Source organism: Rhinatrema bivittatum, chromosome 3 (genome assembly GCF_901001135.1).
Source record: "Rhinatrema bivittatum chromosome 3, aRhiBiv1.1, whole genome shotgun sequence".
NCBI classification, from domain to species: Eukaryota; Metazoa; Chordata; class Amphibia; order Gymnophiona; family Rhinatrematidae; genus Rhinatrema; species Rhinatrema bivittatum.
This window is the reverse complement of record NC_042617.1, coordinates 290,504,351-290,527,612: the sequence shown is the minus strand read 5'-3', so window position 1 is coordinate 290,527,612 and position 23,262 is coordinate 290,504,351. Positions and strand designations below refer to the sequence as shown.

At 47.0% G+C, this 23,262-nt stretch overlaps 1 long non-coding RNA gene across 1 annotated transcript; it reads left to right on the top strand.

Annotated features, from left to right (window-relative positions):
• Positions 1-174: 174 nt before the first annotated feature.
• LOC115087567 lies at positions 175-13,752 on the top strand. Its single transcript, XR_003855540.1, has 3 exons — positions 175-382; positions 9,717-9,791; positions 9,904-13,752. It is a non-coding gene; the product is annotated as an uncharacterized LOC115087567 (long non-coding RNA).
• Positions 13,753-23,262: the final 9,510 nt, after the last annotated feature.

Sequence of the window (23,262 nt, the reverse complement as noted above, 5' to 3'; positions counted from 1 at the left end):
CTCGCTTATTTACCGCGAGATTGGGCTTCTTTTCCTAGTCATTCGCGGTTTGTTTTTTTTCCGATTCGCTGGTTGCTTTTAATTGGGCTATTTTTTCTGCCAGTCGCGTTTTTTTTGGGCTTGTTGGGCGGGACTTGTGCTCTGATGTTACAGTGATTGGCTGCTGCTGCTGCTGCGATGAAGCCTGTCCATAGCAGGCACACCCTATCCCTATATTGCAGCAGTAAGCCAATCAGAGCAGGATTCAAATAGTGAGCTGCAAGCCTTGTTGATGGATACCTCGCGAACACATTTTTGTTGGCAGACCTGGAACGGGAAGGCCAGCAGCAGGGCATTGGAGGGCAACAGCAAAGGAATCTTCAGACTGTGCGGCTACAGCCAGGTATCAGGAGGGGAGGAATTAGTATGTTGGGAGGGGGGAATGAGAGTGTGGGGGGCCAGAGATGTGCTTGGAGAGGGGTGGGGAGAGGGGAATGAGTGAGTGTGTGGGGGCCAGGGATGTGCTTGGAGAGGGGTGGGGAGAGGGGAATGAGTGAGTGTGTGGGGGCCAGGGATGTGCTTGGAGGGGAATGAGTGAGTGTGTGGGGGCCAGGGATGTGCTTGGAGGGGGGTGGGGAGAGGGGAATGAGTGAGTGTGTGGGGGCCAGAGATGTGCTCGGAGGGGGGTGGGGAGAGGGGAATGAGTGAGTGTGTGGGGGCCAGGGATGTGCTCAGAGGGGGGAATGAGTGAGTGTGTGGGGGCCAGGGATGTGCTCAGAGGGGGGAATGAGTGAGTGTGTGGGGGCCAGGGATGTGCTCAGAGGGGGGAATGAGTGAGTGTGTGGGGGCCAGGATTGTGCTCAGAGGGGGGGAATGAGTGAGTGTGTGGGGGCCAGGATTGTGCTCGGAGGGGGAAATGAGTGAGTGTGTGGGGGCCAGGGATGTGCTTGGAGAGGGGAATGAATGAGTGAGTGTGTGGGGGCCAGGGATGTGCTTGGAGGGGGGTGGGGAGAGGGGAATGAGTGAGTGTGTGGGGGCCAGGGATGTGCTTGGAGAGGGGAATGAGTGAGTGTGTGGGGGCCAGGGATGTGCTTGGAGAGGGGTGGGGAGAGGGGAATGAGTGAGTGTGTGGGGGCCAGGGATGTGCTTGGAGGGGGGTGGGGAGAGGGGAATGAGTGAGTGTGTGGGGGCCAGGATTGTGCTCGGAGGGGGGAATGAGTGAGTGTGTGGGGGCCAGGATTGTGCTCGGAGGGGGGAATGAGTGAGTGTGTGGGGGCCAGGGATGTGCTTGGAGAGGGGTGGGGAGAGGGGAATGAGTGAGTGTGTGGGGGCCAGGGATGTGCTTGGAGAGGGGTGGGGAGAGGGGAATGAGTGAGTGTGTGGGGGCCAGGGATGTGCTTGGAGGGGGGTGGGGAGAGGGGAATGAGTGAGTGTGTGGGGGGCCAGGGATGTGCTCGGAGAGGGGAATGAATGAGTGTGTGGGGGCCAGGGATGTGCTCGGAGAGGGGAATGAATGAATGAGTGAGTGTGTGGGGGCCAGGGATGTGCTCGGAGGGGGGAATGAGTGAGTGTGTGGGGGGCCAGGGATGTGCTCGGAGAGGGGAATGAGTGAGTGAGTGTGTGGGGGGCCAGGGATGTGCTCGGAGAGGGGAATGAGTGAGTGAGTGTGTGGGGGCCAGGGATGTGCTCGGAGAGGGGAATGAGTGAGTGTGTGGGGGCCAGGGATGTGCTCGGAGAGGGGAATGAGTGAGTGTGTGGGGGGGCCAGGGATGTGCTCGGAGAGGGGAATGAATGAGTGAGTGTGTGGGGGCCAGAGATGTGCTCGGAGGGGGGAATGAGTGAGTGTGTGGGGGCCAGGGATGTGCTCGGAGAGGGGAATGAGTGTGAGGGGCTGGTATCTTTTTTATTTCCTAGCGTGTAGCAGATGGACTCAGGACCAATGGGTATAGTGTACTCCTGTTAGTAGTTGGAGACGGATCAGATTTCAATCTGACGTCAGCCCCTAGTACATATACCCCTGCAGGAAGTGCAGCTCCTCAGTATTTTCCGTCTCCAAAGCAGTTAGGGACTATCTGCACGCTCTCTGAGTGTTAGAACCAAAATTCAAGGAAAAACCCAAATTTGAGAAGAAAAGTTTACCTGAAGACTAGCCCCGCTCTCCTGCGGTGATACCCTCGGGTCCCTCCCCCAGTTGAGATTCCTGAGGTGATTTCCGTGGTCCCTCAGAGGTGAGCCTCGGTCCGGTGGCCAAATCTCAGCAGGGACTTAGCCCCTGATTTCGAGCACGGTTGAGAGGCAGCGGGTGCATTCCTCGAGCGCGGCGATGAAGGTATTTGCCCTCTCCCCCCGCAGCCGGAGACCGCCCGGGACGAAACCGGGAAGCGCCGAAGACAAGGTAAGGTAGAAATCTTCTATGTAAACGGTCTCCGAGGATCGAAGAGGAGCACAGGCTGCCGATCGGAGCCAGTGCCGCTGGGTTGATCCGCCCTAGCAGGGCTAGGCCCCGGCTGTTCCCGAGGGTCTACCCACGTGGAGACCCTCCGAGGAGGTCGCCATCTTGACCCGACTCGCCTCGCCGTTCAACTCGAGTGCACAAATTGAGCTAGGCGCACAAGTCCCTTGTGCGCATAAACTTAGGCGCACATAATACCTCACGAGCATAAGTTGCGCGCACGGAACAAGGCGCATATCTGCGGCTAGGCACACATCTCAGTGCACATCTCCGCGCATATCTGAGGCGCACTGGAGCGCACAAGAGCTCACGCGGCCACAGTCATGGCACCTCCAGAGTCGGGCATAAAAGCGCAAGGCCTCTGCCAAGCATGCCACGTCAGAGCCGCACAGAGCGAGGAGGCCGACGCCCTGTCCGCACAGTTGGAGGAGGCCCTGGGAGATCCAGGCCAGGGTCGATCCAGCCAGGGCCCAATGCTAGCTCTTCAGTGGGCACCCCGGACCTAGCAGGCCCCAGGGAGTCCACCCCGCACTCGGGGACTCCCAGAGAACCGGCGCCCCTCAACTTAGACCCAGCTTCGATATCCTGGGTGGAGCTGTTCAAGGGGATTCACGCCTTTGTCAGGATGCAAACTGAACCCCGGGAGGTCCAGCCACAGGCGCCTCCGGAGGACCCTCATGCCCTAGGACCCTCTAGGCCTAGGCACAGGTCCACACCGTCCAGAAGTTCTGCCTACGAGGACACAGACCACTCTGAAGAGGAAATTGAGCCCCTGGAAGAAGGGGAACTCCCCCCGGGAACAGAGCCACACCGAACCATGAGACCCTTCTTCACAAAGGATGAGCTCCCGGACCTAGTATCCCAATGTCTAACGGAACTCGCTATCCCGGGCCAAGGGCCCTCAGGGGAACCTAGAATGAACCCCCTGCTGGAGGGCCTTCGTCAGACGTCTCGCATTTTCCTCTCTTACAGGCGGCACAACAGCTAATTGACCTAGAATGGAATGCTCCAGAGTCCTCATTCAAAGGGGGTCGAGCATTGTCGGCCATATATCCCCTGGACCCAGCGACCAAAGAACTCCTGGCGTGCCCTAGGGTGGACGCCATGGTCTGCGCGGTCGCTAAGCGCACTACCATCCCAGTGGAGGGAGGAGCGGCGCTCAAGGACGCTCATGACCGGCGCCTAGAAGCCTTGCTAAAGCAGTCATTCGAGGTTGCAGCTCTGTCCCTTCAGATTGCGGCCTGCTGCACCGTGGTGACGCGTGCCTGCCTATCTCAAGCCAGGAACAGCACCCCGGGAGAGGACATGGAATCAACTCTGTCCTTTCTCACCGACGCAGCTTCCGATCTAGTGCGTACAACAGCCAGAGGAGTCTCGTCCACTGTGGCAGCCAGAAGACAGCTCTGGCTCCGAAATTGGTTGGCAGACTCCTCTTCCAAAGCGAGTCTATCAAAGATGCCCTTCAAAGGATCCCTCCTCTTCGGCAGCGAACTAGAGAAACTGGCCAACAAATGGGGTGACTCCCCATTACCGCGCCTGCCGGAAGACAAGACGAAGAGAAACCAGCGTCCCTTCCACAGATCTGCCAGAGGCAGAAGCTCACAGCGCTTCAACCCTTTCAAAAGCAACTATCGAGCACCCCGCCCTACGAGCAGGAGCCAGTCCTTTCGGAACAAGCACACCAAGAGAGGAACCAGTGCGGGTGCAGGCTCCGGCCGCACCCCACAATGAGAATCAGCCGACCCATCCAAGGGAAGATGCTATAGGGGCAGACTAGCCTTATTCTACCGCATATGGGTCGAGATAACTACGGACAAATGGGTCCTGGCCATCATCCGAGAGGGGTACTACCTGGACTTCATTCGAACTCCCCCCCCCCCCCCGACAAATTCGTGGAATCTCCCTGCCACGACCCCCTCAAGAGGGCGGCAGTGGAAGCTACACTGAACAGGCTTCTGACCCTCGAGGCCATAACCCCAGTACCTATACGGGAAATGAATACTGGACATTACTCCATTTACTTCATCGTACCCAAGAAAGAGGGCATATTCAGGCCCATCCTGGACCTCAAGTCGGTCAAACCGCCACCTAAGGGTTCCCCGCTTCCGCATGGAAACCTTACGATCAGTCATACGGGCAATACAACCAGGAGAGTTCCTCACATCCCTGGATCTGTCGGGGGCCTACTTACACATCCCAATGCATCAGGAACACCAGCGCTTCCTACACTTCAAGGTCCTGAATCGTCACTATCAGTTCCGGGCACTACCCTTCGGGTTAGCCACAGCACCCCGGACGTTCACCAAGGTAATAGTGATAGGGGCCGGCTTCAGACCTTGCTGAGCGTTCCTCGTCCCACAGCATGTGATTACCTGCAAGTCCTCTGACTGATGGCGTCCATGCTGGAAGTAGTGCCATGGGCGCGAGCACACATGAGACCTCTACAGCGCTCACTTCTAACGCGGTGGAGTCCACGGTCCCAGAACTACACCGTACGCCTTCCACTCCCGGGCAGCGTCCGGACCCAGCTACGGTGGTGGCTGCAGAACAGCCACCTGAGCCGGGGATCAAGCCTATCCTCCCCAACCTGGACCCTGCTCACCACAGATGCCAGCCTACACGGATGGGGAGCACACTGCGAAGAGCTGACCACCCAAGGGCAGTGGAACGCAGAAGAGGCGGGATGGAACATCAACCACCTAGAAGCGTGGGCAGCCAGATTAGCCTGCCTGCGGTTTGCCCACAGACTTCGAGGCAAAGCGGTCTGAGTGATGTTGGACAACGCCACGACGGTGGCCTACATCAACCGACAGGGCGGAACCAGAAGCCAACAGGTGTCCCTAGAAATAGACCTCCTGATGGCATGGGTGGAAGCAAATCTCCAGGAGATCTTGGCCGTCCACATTGCCGGGAAAGACAACATCGCGGCAGACTTCCTCAGCAGAGAAAGTCTAAACCCAGGAGAATGGAAACTGTCATCCACAGCCTTCCAAATGATAGTGAATCGGTGGGGGATCCCAAACATGGACCTTCTGGCAAGCAGATCCAACGCTCAAGTACCCAGATACTTCAGCTGCAGACGGGACCCGCAATCCCAGGGGATCGATGCCCTGGTACAGCCCTGGCCTCCGGGGGACCCTTCTATACGCCTTCCCACCGTGGCCCTTGCTGGGCGCAATCATTCACAAGATACAGCGACACAGGGGACTAGTTCTCCTGGTGGCCCCGGATTGGCCAAGAAGACCCTGGTACGCAGACATGAGAAGACTGCTGGCAGGGAACCCACTACCCCTGCCGCCGCACAGAGACCTGCTCCAACAAGGCCCGATCCTTTCCGAGGACCCGACTCAATTCTCGCTTACGGTCTGGCCATTGAGAGGGCTCGACTGAGGAAGAGCGGATACTCGGGGGCAGTAATAGATACTCTCCTCCGAGCACGCAAGTTCTCCACATCTCTAACGTACATAAGGATTTGGAGAGTCTTCAAGGCCTGGTGCGAAGACCACAACGTCAAGCCACGTCCCTCCAGAGTTCCCGTGATCCTGGAATTCTTACAGAATGGGCTACAGCAGTGTCTGTCCCTCAATTCCATCAAGGTACAGATAGCAGCATTGTCATGCTATGGCTCCAGGAGCGAGGGCAACAGCATAGTCTAGTACCCGGATGTATCACGCTTCCTGAAAGGAGTCAAACACATTCGTCCACCTCTAAGATGGACGGTACCTCTGTGGAACCTCAACCTCGTCTTGGAGTTCCTAGCGGGATCCGCCTCAGACCCCTCCGAGGCCTATCTCTCCGTCTGTTAACCTTAAAGACTGTGTTCTTGCTGGCCGTGTGTTCGGCCCGCCACATCTCTGAGCTACAAGCACTGTCCTGCCGTGAACCGTTCTTCAGATTCACCCCGGGGTCCATCCAACTACGCACAGTTCCCTCCTTCCTCCCCAAAGTGGTCTCACACTTCCACCTCAATCAAACCATCGCACTACCAACGATGGACGGCGTGAAGAACTCGGGAAAAGACCGTAGCCTACGTCACCTCGACATCGGCAGACTCCTAGCCAGATATTTGGAAAGGTCGGAACCGGTACGAAAGACAGACCACCTTTTCGTCCTTCACAGCGGAAAGAGGCAAGGGGAAGCGGCCTCGCGGACAACCATTGCCCACTGGATCAAAGAAGTCATTAAGGCGGCCTATGTAGAAGCAGGAAAACCACCACTTCTACAAGTCAAGGCCCATTCAACCAGAGCCCAGGCGGTGTCCTGGGCAGAGACTAGAATGCTGTCACCTGCGGACATCTGCAGAGCGGCAACGTGGTCCTCTATCCACACTTTCTCCAGATTCTACCGTCTGGATGTACAGGCTCAGGAGGACACTGCATTTGCAAGGACAATTCTAAGTGGACCCCGGGCAGCCTCCCACCCGATTCAGGAGTAGCTTTTATACATCCCATTGGTCCTGAGTCCATCTGCTACAAGCTAGGAAATGGAGAAATTACTTACCTGATAATTTCGTTTTCCTTAGTGTAGACAGATGGACTCAGCATCCCACCCTGGGCTGCCCTGAGGCATTGTGCCAATGAGTTACGGGTAAGCCATGTCTTTTTATTTACCTAAGACGTCCACCCTGCCCGGTGTCGACGCTTTCCGGTTGAGTACACTGGCAGTCTCCAGCTATAGTCAACCAATCAGTTCAAGTTAATCAAGTTTAATCGAGTTTAAACATTCTAACAAGTTAGTTAAGTTTAACCATAATATGAAGTTAATCAATCAGTCAGTCACATATATATCCACAACGCTTTTCAAGGAAGAATACTGAGGAGCTGCACTTCCTGCAGGGGTATGTGTACTAGGGTAGTGATGGCTAACCTATGACACGCCTGTCAGAGGTGACACACCGAGACGTTTTGCTGACATACGCAGCCTTTCGTGGACTATCCGGAATTTTTTTTTTAATCTGCTGTGCCGAGCCTTTAAAACTAGTTTTTTAGTATCCCCCCCACCCTCCAGACCCCTCCACCTCCCCAATGCCCCCGGGCGCAGCGACAGGCAGATAGGCAGGGCCACGGCCCGAAGAAAAAGATCATGTTTAAACACGCTGATGCTCCTCCTCCTTCCTGCCTCTGCGGCCCCGGAAGTAAACGTTGCTGGAGCCACGTGGGCTGGAAGGAGGTGAAGCATCGGCGCGTGCAGAAGAGGAGCAGCACTTGCGTTTACGGGCAGCCGCGAATCCCAAGTTGCAGCGACCCGAGAAGAGGAAGAGGCCTGGTAGCAGGGCTGCCGCAGAGCCCATCCTGTGACGACCCTCGAAGAGGAGTCCCAGAGGTGAGAGAGAGGCTGAGGGTCTGTAGAGGGTGTGTGCGTGTATGAGATGAGTTGAGAGATTGTGTGTGAGAGTGAGGACTTGAATGTTTGCAGAGACAGCATGTGGGAGTGAGAGAGAGCCTGTGTGTGTGAGAGTCAGACAGCATGTGCCAGTGAGAGCCTGTGTGTGTGTGTGAGAGAGAGAGAAGAGCATGTGAGAATGAGAACCTGTGTGTTTGAGGGAAGAAGATGGAGAGAAAAGAAACAGAAAAAAAGACAGTATAAAAGGAATTGGCAAAACAAATAAGAAAGGAAAGGTGGGGAAAAAAAGCCTGTGACCAACCAATTAGAAAATGAAGATCAGACAGCAAAGGTAAAAAAAATAAATTACTTTTTAGTGATTGGCACATGTAATCTTTGGGAATGTGCAAGAATAGCACTTTTCTATGCGGATCTCACAATGTACGAGATCAGCATGGAGGAACTGGAAGCCCGCGGGCCTGCACAGAGGAGGCAGCAGAATGGGCTTCAGTGTCAGTAGCAGCAATCGGCGCCTCCCCAATAGCCATGTGGCAGCAGTGACAGTGGCAGCAGAGGAATGAGAGAGGCTCTGAGGTTGCTGGCAAAAGAGAGGGGGGTCTGCCTTTAGTGTGTGCATGTGTATGAATGGGACTCTGCATGGGGGTGTATGTGTGTGAATGCATGGGTGCCTGCATGAGAATGAATTGGTGCCTGCCTGGAGGATGGAGCGGGAGTGGTGTGAGAATGACTGGGAGCCTGCCTGGGGTTCAGTGTGTGTGTGTGTGTGTGTGAGTGTGGGAGCATGAGTGTGTATGAGAAAATCCAGGGGAGTGAGAGTTTGGTCGAGGGGGAGAGAGTGTTTTAATTGAAGATTTAGCCAATGAAATTCAGCAGAAGAAAGTCACTAAGCAGGTAAGGTAAATAATTATTTGTTTTTGCTTTATTAATAAATACAGAACATATATTAAAATTAAAACTTTTTGTTATTAATATTAGAACATAAGAACATGCCATACTGGGTCAGACCAAGGGTCCATCAAGCCCAGCATCCTGTTTCCAACAGTGGCCAATCCAGGCCACAAGAACCTGGCAAGTACCCAAAAACTAAGTCTATTCCTTGTAACCATTGCTAATGGCAGTGGCTATTCTCTAAGTGAACTTAATAGCAGGTAATGGACTTCTCCTCCAAGAACTTATCCAATCCTTTTTTAAACCCAGCTACACTAACTGCACTAACCACATCCTCTGGCAACAAATTCCAAAGTTTAATTGTGCATTGAGTAAAAAAGAACTTTCTCCGATTAGTTTTAAATGTGCCCCATGCTAACTTCATGGAGTGCCCCCTAGTCTTTCTACTATCCGAAAGAGTAAATAACCGATTCACATCTACCCGTTCTAGACCTCTCATGATTTTAAACACCTCTATCATATCCCCCCTCAGTCGTCTCTTCTCCAAGCTGAAAAGTCCTAACCTCTTTAGTCTTTCCTCATAGGGGAGTTGTTCCATTCCCCTTATCATTTTGGTAGCCCTTTTCTGTACCTTCTCCATCGCAATTATATCTTTTTTGAGATGCGGCGACCAGAATTGTACACAGTATTCAAGGTGCGGTCTCACCATGGAGTGATACAGAGGCATTATGACATTTTCTGTTTTATTAGAGCTACAAATATCACAAAATTATGGATTTTTCTAGAAGTGACACACCACCCGAGTTATGCTCTGTCTTTTTATGAATTTTGACACACTGAGTGCAAAAGGTTGGCCATCACTGTACTAGGGGCTGACGTCAGATTGAAATCTGATCAGTATCCAGCTGCTATCAGGAGTACACTAAACCCATTGGTCCTGAGTCCATCTGTCTACACTAAGGAAAACGAAATTATCAGGTAAGTAATTTCTCCAATTTGTTCTACTCCACTTGATTTCATCTATTATTTTTTTTTTCTCATTTCTTCCCTGTAGCTGATCACCTTTTATTAAAAAAACAAAACCCTTATTTTGACAAAAAGAAAGCTTGTCCATACCTGCTGACTACAGGTAAAAAAATGTGATATGGAAACTTGTAATGCTATTTTTCTTATTTTTCTACACCACTTTTGCTTTCCTCTAATTTTGCCTTTTTTTTCTCTTTCGTTTCTTCTCCCTGCAGAAGATCACCTCTGTAAGAAAGCCAGTCTATACCTACTGTTTCCGTCCTTGGCTGCTACACTACTAAATGGTTTTGATCTACTATGGCTACAGTAAAGAACTGGGCTAAATACAGTAAAAAGTACTGCAAAGCATGGGAAGAGGAACGTGAACTAAAAGCATGGATTCAGCCTGTTTTCAGCAATGAGAATAAGGCTACGTGCAAATTTTGCAAGTGTGACATTCGTGCACATCATGCAGACCTTCTGCAACATGCTAAACAGAGAAACATGCAAAAAGCTAAGCTCCTTTGTCATCTATGCGACTCACAGACATTGGTGTTTCAATTTCACGTGTTTTGGGCTTTTTTTGGAAAAAAGTGCTTGTTCTTTCATGAAAACCTGGCAACCCTGAATCAGGGCGTACCAGGGTGCGTGTGATAATGGCGTCACGAGAAGCTCCGAAGCGACGGAGAGAACGCGCAGCCAGGTCGCATCCAAGTCAAGGCGTGTGACTCTTTGGGAACGCCCATCTAGCTACGGCAGCCCATCGAGGACAAAGGGTGTTGCATCGTGTGAGGCCAGGGAGCTGTAGAGAGTGAGAGTTATTTGTCCTCAGCAGGGCGTGGGCGTATGAAGGAGAATCGAAACGTCCCACACCAGGCGAGTATGTGCCAGCTGAGAAAGAAGAGCCTGGTTCCATGCTGAATAGAAGTGGAGAAGATCCTTTCTCCTATAGCGAATGTGAAATCCGTACGCTATTAATGATGATCTATTGTCCTTCCGTCCATCCCACCAGTTGGAGAGAGCTATCCAGAACTATTTTTGTTTATGATAGTACATGTGTGGCCAACTCTGCTCCTGGAGAGCCACAAACAGGTGAAGTTTTCAGGATCTCCACAATGAATATGCATGAGAGAGATTTGCATATAATGGAGGGTGTTTATGGAAATCTAATGCAAATTCATTGTGGAGATCCTGAAAACCACCTATTTGTGGCTCTCAAGGATCAGAATTGACCACCCTTGTGCTGGTGGATCAGGGTGGCCAGATTTTGTCCTCAAGAGTCACAAACTGCTGTTTTTTCACACTATCCACAATGTGGAAAGCCTGAAAAACAGGCCTGTTTGGGGTTCTTCAGGACTGAAGGTTGGCTACCCCTTGTAGTAGAGGACTAATCGTACTCGGGTGGCAAAAGGTTGGTGGGACCAGTGCTTCTCAACCCAGTACTCTGGGCACACCTAGCCAGTCAGGTTTTTAGGATATCCACAAAGAATGAGATTTGCATACACTGCTTCCACTGTGTGCAAATCTATCTTGTACAAATTCACCTTGGTCTGTACCAGGACCTTGCTCCTGTCCTCATTTTGGATTATGGTGCCTCAGGCCCGCTAGTTGCCCTGATTTTCATTTTGTAAGGTATCAGAGTGTACGGGGGGGGGGGGGGTATCCTTTCCACTTAAAATGTATTTTTTTATCATTTGAATCTAGGGGGCTACCGAACAGAAATATTTGGTAAACAAATTTAACTTTTTCCTCATCTACCTAGTCTTCTCCTTCACTTCCTAGTCTAACATGTCTAAAAAAAAAGTCATTATTGTTTTAGCAGAGGTGCTAGTTTTCTTCAGCTGCCATCTTTCCATTCCCTACTACTTCCTCAGCTTCCCTTAGTCTCCCTCTGTCCAATCTCTTGTACTTTATGAATGCTAACATTTTTTTTCTTACAGTTTTCGCTGCTGCTTTAAAAAACCATAGCGACCTCTTTTTCCTCTTCCCTTTATTTACTTTCCTAAGAAAAAGGTTAGTTGCCCTTCTAACATCCTCTTTTAGTTTTGTCTACTACGCTTCTACTTCCCCCTAGATCCAAGCTGGGGTTCGCGAGACCAGCCCAGGGAGTCTTCCAGAAGGGATGCAAGAAAATTTAGCTGGGGAGAAAATGAGGGGGCTGCTGCTGTCTGTGATTAGCTGAGCTGCTGTCACAGGCCAGGAGCGTGAGATTAGGGGCTGTTATAGCCCTGAAAACCTCACCCCCACATTGCTGCAGACCAGGAAGAGGAGGGGCAGAGAGGCGCTGTTCACCCACTTTAGAAGCCTCAAACTGCAGTACCGCATGCTTGGTAGAGGTGAGGAAGACATGGACTGATGCAGCCCTCAAGAATCATAAACCCCATTGCTGTACTTTGTGAGGATGTGGGGAAGAGAGGGGCCAAATACAGCTGTCAAAATTGCCCTCCCTACAAATTCAGTTCACATCAAAGTTTTATGCATTAGGAATGACTGGAGTGCATATCATTCTTGTTATGGCATGCAAACGTTAAAGAGGTGTGTGTGGTGGGGGGGGGTCCTGCAAAACTTTTTGAAATTGCAAAGGGGGTCCATATTCCCTAAAAGGTTGGGAACCTCTCTCCTAGATTTCCCATCCACCTAATGGCTCCTTAAGGTCCCCCCTCCCCAATTTTAACAAAATTAGTTTTCCTGAAGTTTAGGATCCTCGCCTAAAAGTGCCTGACTTTGCTCTTGCTTAAAGGGCCAGTGTTGCGAACAGGCAAACGGCAACCATTGAACACATCACCACTGGAGGACTATTTTAATGTTACTGCTGCACTTGCCCCTTGCCTTGGCAATAGGTCATCTCCCTAGAAAAGTGCTTTTCCTCAGCGTTCCTGGGTCTTGACTTCTGTTCCTGATTCCTGCTGTGTTCCTGTGTCTTGTTCTGAGTTCCATTTGCAGTCTGGTTCATCTTGAATTCTTGTCTTCCTGGTCAGTCTTCCTCGTCTGTCTTCAGTGTCCCTTCCTGCTCCCTGTGGTCCCTCATCCTCTTTGTTCCTTGTCCCCTTGGATTGGATTTTAATGCTGCTTGACCTCTGCCTGCCTCGGACCACCGCCTGTTTACCGTTGTTTGACAGAACTCCACTTGGCCCGACTTCAGCCTGAACCTCGACCCTAAGAGAACTCTGCTGCCTTGACCATAGCCTGAACAGACTCTGATTGCCTACCACCTGCCCTGACCATTGCTTGACCTGACTCATTTCCTCTGTGCTGACCTGCAACATCTTCCACATAATGGATCCTCACCTCCACAGAGTTCCACTCCTAAGTCCAGCCGGTCCCTGCACCTGAGGGTTCAACCTAAGGGGAACGAGGGCTGGTATTGGTGAAGCTCCATTTGGGCCTCTGCTTCAGCCAGCTCCACCTGCTGATGGTGGGGGCTTGCAGGATTTCTCCCTTCAGGTTGCATCAATGCCCCCTCAGCGGCGGATTCCCAATGAAGAGCAGCCCAGGGATTCGCTGCCCAGGAGATACCACGTGGTCTGCCAAGCGCGGCTCGATCGGCAGACCACGTGACTAGCGTGACCGGCCCACCGGGGGATGCCCAATCCCCCGATAGGCCAATGCGCCCCTGGGTCCAGTTCTGCAACACCTAAGACATCTAATTGACCTATTTCTTTTAATTTTGGTCAGGATTAATTTTGCACTTATTTGTATAAGGCCACTAATTGATACTGTTATACACAATTATCCCAAATCCCCTTATAAAATGGACCAACTGTTTCTTTGAAACTTAGTCAGTGTCAATTTTGTACTTGTGTGAAGTCATATTTTCCTGATTCTTTAATTATGCAGTTGATTAGAGGCTGGGGTGGGTGAGAGTTGGGATAGGAGGCAGGGAGAAAGGGAAAGATTTCAAATGTTTGTCACAGTCAACCAGAATTGCCCTTCTGACTTCACACACAGATCTCATAAGGAGCAATGTGTAGAAAAATTCAGTCAGAATTTCTTTTCTAGTTTACCACACAGATGCACAAACAAGGCATCCCTGCATTGCTTCCTCTAAGGAATACCCAAATAAACAGACTTGCCAATCCAAAATGGTTCCAGAGTTGTCTGATTTATTTGCACTCAGTGGTATAACACAGGATACACTTCACAATGAATTCCACATTCTTCAGCTCTTCCTCAGTCTATATCTCATTATCTTCAAACGGTAAAAGAGAACTAGTCTACTTTCCCTATAGTATTAGTATTCAAGAAGAGGCTTTTTCAGCATTTCTGGAATAGCTAGACTTCTTACTCTACCAAAATAGGAAAGTGCCCACTGTACTCCAATCATGGATTTTCACACAGACGTTGCCACAAAAGAAATTCCATAATCCTCCCAAACAGGCGCTGACAGCCAGACCAGGGAGCTAGCATGCTTCTAGCTAACACAAGGTATTTGCTCTGTCTCTCATCTGTATACATTTGCAAGTGAAAACCCCGGGCAAAATCACTAGGGGCTGTTGTATGAGTGTTTAATGGGCCATACCCTTACATGTGGGCTACATGCTATTTTTGTTCTCAAGTTTTATTCCAGCCCTGTAGAGATGAGTGTTTAGACTTTTTGAAAGTTCCAGCAGCTTAGTGGCTCCCCATCATTATGAATCATCCTGGAGGTACTTCTCTACTGATCATTATCAGAAGTGCATGGTGGCATCACATGGATCCACATGAAATGTAAATATGGAATGAATGACTGAAGAGCAGCCTCAGGGAATGAGATTTTCTAACAACAGTGTGAAAATGCATGAAATAACATATTCGGAAAAGAAGAAATGCACTTTAGGGAATAAGATCAAAATAAGCAAATAATACCATGTAGTAAGGAAAGTTTTATTGATGTTTATTGGAGTCAAAGACAAGGGACAGAGAGCAAGCATTATTGGGGATAAAATTCTCTAGTTTAGGCACTTCTAGCTCCGTAGCTTAGATTCAATCCCAAATCACCCCTTAGGTCATACACGTACTCCTATATTTATTTGAGCATTTATAAACACCCCCTAAATGAGGGCACTGACTAATTACATATTGCATCATTACACGTACCCCCCTCCAAAAAGATTATACTTTTAAGTGAGTACTGAGGAAACAGGAGCTGAAGTAATTTATTAAGATCACAAAGCGCAACAGCTGGAGGAGCAGGACTTAAATCCAGCACTCGCCATTATGCAAACCAGCAGGTTAGCCGTTCTGAACACTAATAAAAGTTCAACAGATTACCCTGCCCCTCCTTGTGACCTTGGGCAGGTCACTTCACTCTCTGTTGCCTCAGGGACAGACTTACAGGGTCATTCATCGAGCTGCGTTAGGGCCTTAACGCATGGAAAATGAGGTCTAACGCAAGATCTTTATTCGACACGAGGTTGTATGCAAATTTGATGTGTATGCAAAAAGCTAGCTTTTTATGCAAATGAGGGACTCCTGCCGGCTGTGAAAGTTTATCGCACATTAACGCAGGATTTCGCGTCGGAAATAACACCTTTTTAGGGTGCATTAGAGGGGAGAATTGGTTTTGATATGGGATAGGCGCCGTTATCAAGGATTGAGGCTATAACAGCAGCTAATTTCAGGAGTGCTCAAACGAGAGCTTTCATCCCAGTGGAGCTAGAATTTGAATTTCATCAGCATAGCTAAATATATCAAATCCAAGATCTTGAACCATTCTGCCCAGTGGTGCCAAAAATATATTGAATAAAATAGGGGACAATGATGAGCCCTGTGGTACCCCCGGTCTGTAAATCAGTACACACAGATTTGTTTTCCTTGCCCAAATGAAAAATACCACAGATGATGTATGGCAGGAAAATATAGAACCTCAAAACGAATCCCTCATAATGAACTATAGCTATTTATATTTGTACTCCTAAATCCTCATGAAAAGAGTGAAAAATTTTTTAATCTATTAGCAAGAAAATTTTTTTTATGGAAGGAGAGGAACGTTTCATATGCATGATCATAAATCCCCACCAGGGGTAATATGAATATCAATTGTAATCATAAACATCCCTCCTCCGACCAATGTGTACAGTTCATGTGCAAGCAGTGCTACAATCAAAAAACTTTTTTTTAAATAATTTTATATCGTATTGCTCTAAAACATTTCACATTTCAAAAATGGTGAAAAAATCACTCCACATATTCAAAATGCTGTCAATTCAACGCTCCACGCAGCCTTGTAAACTAATCCCAACGAAGGGTATAAATCTTGAAAAAGCCGCTGATGGCGCGACCTAGATAGGCTTAACCGGCAGTCTCTTATGGCTTAAAATAAGCTCATACAACACCCCGACTTATCTGATGGTTTAGCGGGTCACCGACGTAGCCACGTTTCAGGTCCACACTGGGGCCTTTCATCAGGGAATTAATCCTCTTACGATGTCTCGTCGGTCAGTGTTGAGCCATTGCCTGCTAGGTTCATAGCATGGGTCTTGCGACTCTATCCAAGGCTGACAACGCTGTAGGCTAACGGAAGCGTCAATTTAAACTGCCTATCGGGCTAGCTGTGCGACCAATCTCCATCAAGCTCTGAACAGATGACGTGTACAAAAAAATCACCCAATCAAAAAGTAGAAGTCAAAATGAAAACAGACTCCATACGATACGCAATCGTTCCAGATTATATGATCACAAAATTGAGTTCCAATCTAACAGTTCATTCAACCCTGCAGGCGCTTGTGATTGCAGAGTAAAAATCCAAAAAGCTTCTCGCTTATTCAGGAGTCGAGTCCGATCGCCCCCGCGGGGAGGTACTGGGACTTGATCCAAGATAGTCCATTTCAAATCTGCAAAAGCATGGCTTCTCTGTATACAGTGCGAGACAATTGGTACAGCTAAAGTTGCAGTATGCAATTTGGACTTATGTTCATTAAGACGAATTCTGATTTTCCTGACCGTTCGGCCGATGTATACCTTAGGACAGGTGCATGCAATGGCATACACCACATGATCTGATTCACATGTGGTGTGAGTCTTGCGATAAACTTTATATTCTGTAACAGGATCAATCCATGTGTCCCCATTGATACTCTGTGCACAATGGGCGCAATGACCACATTGATTGTGGCTGCCCCCTGATTCACGACTGCTACTATGTGTCACTGCATGTATCAATGTATCACGAATATTCTTGCCACGTGTCGTGACTATTAATGGAAGATCTTTAAAAACTTCATGAAGTTCATGAGATTGGAACTCAATTTTGTGATCATATAATCTGGAACAATTGCGTATCGTATGGAGTCTGTTTTCATTTTGACTTCTACTTTTTGATTGGGTGATTTTTTTGTACACGTCATCTGTTCAGAGCTTGATGGAGATTGGTCGCACAGCTAGCCCGATAGGCAGTTTAAATTGACGCTTCCGTTAGCCTACAGCGTTGTCAGCCTTGGATAGAGTCGCAAGACCCATGCTATGAACCTAGCAGGCAATGGCTCAACACTGACCGACGAGACATCGTAAGAGGATTAATTCCCTGATGAAAGGCCCCAGTGTGGACCTGAAACGTGGCTACGTCGGTGACCCGCTAAACCATCAGATAAGTCGGGGTGTTGTATGAGCTTATTTTAAGCCATAAGAGACTGCCGGTTAAGCCTATCTAGGTCGCGCCATCAGCGGCTTTTTCAAGATTTATACCCTTCGTTGGGATTAGTTTACAAGGCTGCGTGGAGCGTTGAATTGACAGCATTTTGAATATGTGGAGTGATTTTTTCACCATTTTTGAAATGTGAAATGTTTTAGAGCAATACGATATAAAATTATTTAAAAAAAAGTTTTTTGATTGTAGCACTGCTTGCACATGAACTGTACACATTGGTCGGAGGAGGGATGTTTATGATTACAATTGATATTCATATTACCCCTGGTGGGGATTTATGATCATGCATATGAAACGTTCCTCTCCTTCCATAAAAAATTTTTTCTTGCTAATAGATTAAAAAAATTTTCACTCTTTTCATGAGGATTTAGGAGTACAAATATAAATAGCTATAGTTCATTATGAGGGATTCGTTTTGAGGTTCTATATTAGCATTATAAGGATCCTTCTTAAACATCTTTGGTGCCTTTTGATAATTCATTGGCAGGAAAATATGACATAGCAGGACAAAGGCTATGGAAATCAAGAGAGGAATGGAAAAGGCATAAGGAGAAAGTCCATGAGTGATAACCTCCTGGAAAGGAGAAAGAGAAAATGCTGTGCAAGAAGACTTCCTGTAAGAGACAGGCTGGGAAAGTGGGAGCCTATTCTAACATGACGGACTTCCCCTTCACTAGAGTGGAACCAGGCTGCTAGCATTAACTTTTAAACCAGAGATAGAACAGGTTTTAAACTAGAACATGGGGGAAAGCCAACAGTTAAAAAGCAGTGCATGGTTTGGAGGGAGGTATCTTCAAAGGATACTGGCAAAAAAAAAAAAGCCTAGATGTATTTAAATACAGATCATTCAGATAAAAATGACTCCAAACTGGTTTATTACTTTATTTATTTTATTTATTTATAGATTCTTTTATACCGCGGTACGTATAATTATACATCACCTCTGTTTACAGTGAAACAAATTAGCAACAGGCTTTACATATAACAGTTTAAACAGTAGAACATTTAACCGCTACAACCTTTACAGACTTGACAATAAGCAGGCTGTAGGCACATATAAAAATAGAAAGGCAAATAAACCTACTTTAAAATGTGTATATGTGAATGCAGAAGTCTTATTTTTCAGACTGGAGAGTCAATGTATGACGCTAAAGGAAAATATAGACAGACATCTTGGAGACCTGATATAAGGAGGATAACCAATGGGACAGTGTGATACCAGGGTACAAATTATATCAACATGACAGGGCAGATAAAAATGGTGTAGGGGGCACTATATGTGTTATTATTTAGGAGAGTTGTGGGTGGATCCTTGGAACAACCCGAGAGGGACCACCGGTCAGGCTCAGAGTTAGGAGACAGACACACACTAGTTCTTTTATTAGACAGTATACTGAACCACCAGAGGTGGCAGTAGTGAGCTGGAATGCCAGGCTGGGCTGTAGTCTCTCAGATACTGGAACAGCGATCCCTGGAGGCTGAGCTGTAGAGAAACTGAAATATTAGTGAGTAGGCAGGGTATGCAGAGTTCATGGACAGAACCTGATGGTAACACTCACACAATGTCTCATAGAAGCCCAGGAGCTGGAATGAATTAGGCGAGTACCTGGTTCCAGGGAAAGCTCTGAGAGAGCGATGGTAACTCACAGATGTAGTAGGCAGCGATGACTTCCAGACAGAAGTGAATTCCGAAGAAGTCCAGGAACGAGGGGCCTCGAGGAGCGAGTACTGGTTCCAGACTGCAAGCTACAAAGTAAGAGAGAGAGCGAGGCCCCCGAGGAGCGGGTACCCCTGGTTAGTCCGAGGAGGCAGAGTAGTGTAGATAAAACGAATCCTTATCCTTATCAGTTATCCTTGCTAATTCGAGTTGTTAGCAATTCAGAGACCTTTAAATATCTGAAGTGTATGACGTCATCTCAGGGGGACGCCCCTGAGGTTCGCACCACTTCTGGTACTTGAGGCAGGGCCGCTGGATGAGGACGGCTGAAAGACGCCGCGGCAGCCAGCCTTCCATCAACCCCGGAGGGAGTCGCCAATGCGGTAAGGTGGGCGGAGTGGAGAAGTCAGGCAGCGACGGTCGCAACAATATGTTAAGAATGGCATAGAGTAAAGCAGAATAAAATTTTTACAAGAAACAAACTGCACTGGAATCCTTATGGATAGAAATTGCAAGGTAAAAGGGAAGAGTATAATAGTGGATATACATTACCCCCCGTCTGGCCAGGATGAGGAAACAGACTGCAAAATGCTAACAGATTAGACTGGCTAGTAAAATGGGCAACACAATAAATTAGGAGATTTACATTATGCAAGTGTCAACAGCATAAGTGCCACATGCAATGGAGGCAAAAGTTCCTAGATGCCAGCGACTGTTTCATGCAGTAGTTTGTCATGGTACAAACTATATTAGACCTGGTTCTCAGTGAAACAAAGAACAAGAGATAAAGTTGCTGGATCCACTTGACAACATTGATCATAATGTAAATTTAATTTGAAATAATCACTAGAGGCATTAATACTAAGGAAAACTACTGCAGCATCATTTAACTATAAAAAGGGAATCTATGAGCAAATGTGTTGCGAATTCCCTTTAGTTTTTTCCCCCCCAAGGGTAAAACTTGTAGGAAGCGTGGACATTGTTTAAAATTAAAATCCTTGAGGCCCAGACAAAATGTATTCCGTGTACTAAAAAGAGAGTGAAGGAAAGCGAAACGACTGCTGGTGTGGTTTAGAAGTGAGATGAAAGAGGCAATTAAAGCCAAAACTGCGTCACTCAAAAAATGGATGAAATGGGAAAAATAGGGAACAGCATAAGGAAGTTAGATATAAAAAAAGAAATTAAACAGGCTAAGAGAAAATCTGAAAAGCTTGCCACAGAGGTTAAACAAGTAATAGAAACTTTTTCAGGTACATCTGAAGCAAAGAGGCTTATGAGGGAGTCAATTGAGCCATTAGATGACCGAGGGTAGGAGGCGGTCAGGGATGACAAGGAAACAGCCTCTGTCTTTACTGAGGATGATGTTGGGATCATTCCCACAATGGAAACTTTTTTTTTGATGGTGGTGACTGAGTGACTAAACTAAATCATTGTGAAACTGGAGGATGTAATAAATCAGATTGACAGACTAAAGAATAGGGCAGCTATTTGAGAGGTACCTAGTCCTTAGTGGAACACAAGATTTGGTGTGAAAAGTAATGCTTTTGGGGCCGCTTGGCAATAGTCATCATAACATGATCAAATCTGGCGTGCTAATTGGAGGAAGGACACTAAGAAAGTCTACTGCGATAGCATTTAACTTTCAAAAAGGAGATTATGATAAAATGAAAATGTTTAACCCCCTTTTTCCTTGGAGTCACCTTCAGAGCTGCAGAGGGATGTGAGTATCACTGCTGCAACCCTTAGAACAAGGAAAGTCCACCAGGGATTGCCAATTGGGGACCAGACTGTCTCTGGGAGGCTCAAGGGACGACTTAACCAAAACCCAAAGTCCACTGTCCACCCTTTTAGTTGGCTCCAAAACAGAAGAATTTATTTTGTAAATTTAACTGAAAATCAGGCAGAGTTTCAAGAAAAATGGTTCTTCAAATGATAGCAGTGGCTTATAGTTCAGGAAACTCAAATAATAGCAAACACTTCTTCCAGTATTTCTTTGCAGAATAAATCTCAACAGGCAAACTTCAGCCCCAATGCCTTCAGGGCAGCATTGCGCCAACAGTAGCAAACTATTCTTTTTCCTGAAGCTTCTCCAGCAGGAATTCCACCCTTTCTCTTAGTCATCCAGAGGGAGGAAATCCTATCGGAACTCTTCAATAATTTCAGGGGCTTCAGACTGCTTAAAGCTCAGGAGCCCTTGCACTCCAAAATACTCCTCACTCTTCTTGTTTTTTGAAGATGCCTCTAACAGCATCCTAAATAGCTTTTCACAAACTATTCCCTGTGTAAAGAAAATACCTTCCCTATACATCATCCTAATCATCTTCATGCATCTCTCACTCTTCAAACAAACATTACCTCATCCCAATACAGAGGATGCTTGCAGGGTGAACCTTGGATAGCACGAACCTTCCAGAAACATTTAGAACACATGAAGCTTGTTAGTGACCCAGCGTAGGGTTACAAATAGGAAAAAACTGAAAGAAGGAGCAGTCAAGAGTTTGCAGCAGGCATGGATGTTGTTTAAAAATACCATCTTGGAAGCCCAGAACAGATGTATTCCATGCATTACAAAAGGTGGAAAGAAGGCTGAATAACTATTGCCATGGTTAAAAGGTGAGGTTACAGAGGCTATAATAGCTAAAAACATCTTTCAAAACTGAAAAAGGGGATCCAAATGAAGAAAACAGGAAACAGCATATGCACTGGCAAGGTAGATGCAAAGCATTGATAAGAAAAGCAAAGAGAGAATTTGAAAAGAAGCTTGCAAAACTCTTAATAAAAACTTCAGGTATATTTGACACAGAAGGCAGAGTCAGTTGGACCACTAGATGATCAAAGGGTAAAAGGGGCACTTAGGGAAGAAAAAGCCATAGCAGAGAGACTAAATACATTATTTGCTTCATTCTTTACTGAGGAAGATAAGGGAGATACCCATGCCAGAAAAGATCTTTAATGGTGACAATTCAAATAATTTGAAACAAATCTCAATGAACCTGGAAGATATAAGGCAGCAAATTGACAAGCTAAAGAATAGCAAATCACCTTGAATAGTGTTTAAAAAAAGTGAAAAACTGAAATTTCAGACATACTATTAGAAATTTATAAACTATCTTTATAATCATCTATAGTACCTGAAGACTGGAGAGTTGCCAACATAATGCCAAGTTTTAAAAAGGGTTCCAGGGTGATCCAGGAAACTACAGACCCATGAGCTTGACATCAGTGCTGGGCAAAATGATAGAAACTATCATAAAAAACAAAATTACTGAATATATAAATAGTCATAGTTTAATGGGATAAAGCCGGCATGGATTTGCTGAGGCAAGACTTTCCTTAACAATCTGCGACATTTTTTTGAAGATGTAAATAAACATGGATAAAAGGTGAGACAGTTGATATAGTGCATCTGGATTTCCAGAAAAAGTTTGACAAAGTCCCTCATGACAGACTTCTGAGGAAGTTAAAAAGTCATGGGATAGGAGGTAATGTCCTACTGTGGATTAGGATTTAGTTAAAAGATAGAAAACAGAGCATAAGGATAAATGATCAATTTTCTTAATGGAGAAAGGTGAATAGTGAAGTACCCCAGGGATCTGTTCTAGGACCACTGCTTTTTAACATATTTATAAATGACCTGGAAATGGGAACAACGAGGGATGTGATAAAATTTGCAGATGACACTAAATTAATCCCAAGAGGATTGTGAGAAACTGGAGGACCTTGCAAGACTGGGAGATTGGGCACGCAAATGGCAGATGACATTTAACGTGAAGAAGTGCAAAGTTATACACAAAGGAAAGAGCAATCTAAAATACAGTTATACAATACAAGGTTCCACATTAGGAGTCACACTTAGGAAAAGGATCTATGCATTGTAATACATTGAAATCTTCTGCTCAGTGTGCGGCAGCAGCCAAGAAAGCAAGTAGAATGCTAGGGATTATTAGGAAAGGAATGGAGAATAAAACAGAGAATATCATAATGCCTCTATATCGCTCCATGTGTTGAGTATAGCGTCTACTTTTAGTCACTGTATCAAAAAAAAAAATAAAAAATAGCAGAATTACAAAAAAAGCTACAGAGAAGGGCAACTAAAATGATAAAGGAGATGGAATGATTCCTGTGAGGAAAGGCTAAAGAGGTTAGGGCTCTTCAGCTTGGAGAAGAGACGACTGAGGGGAGATACGATAGAGGTCTATAAAATCATAAGCGGAATGGAACAAGTGAACATAAATCAGTTGTTTACTCTTTCAAAAAGTACAACGACTAGGGTACATGGAATGAAGTTACTAAGTAGTACATTTAAAATAAGAG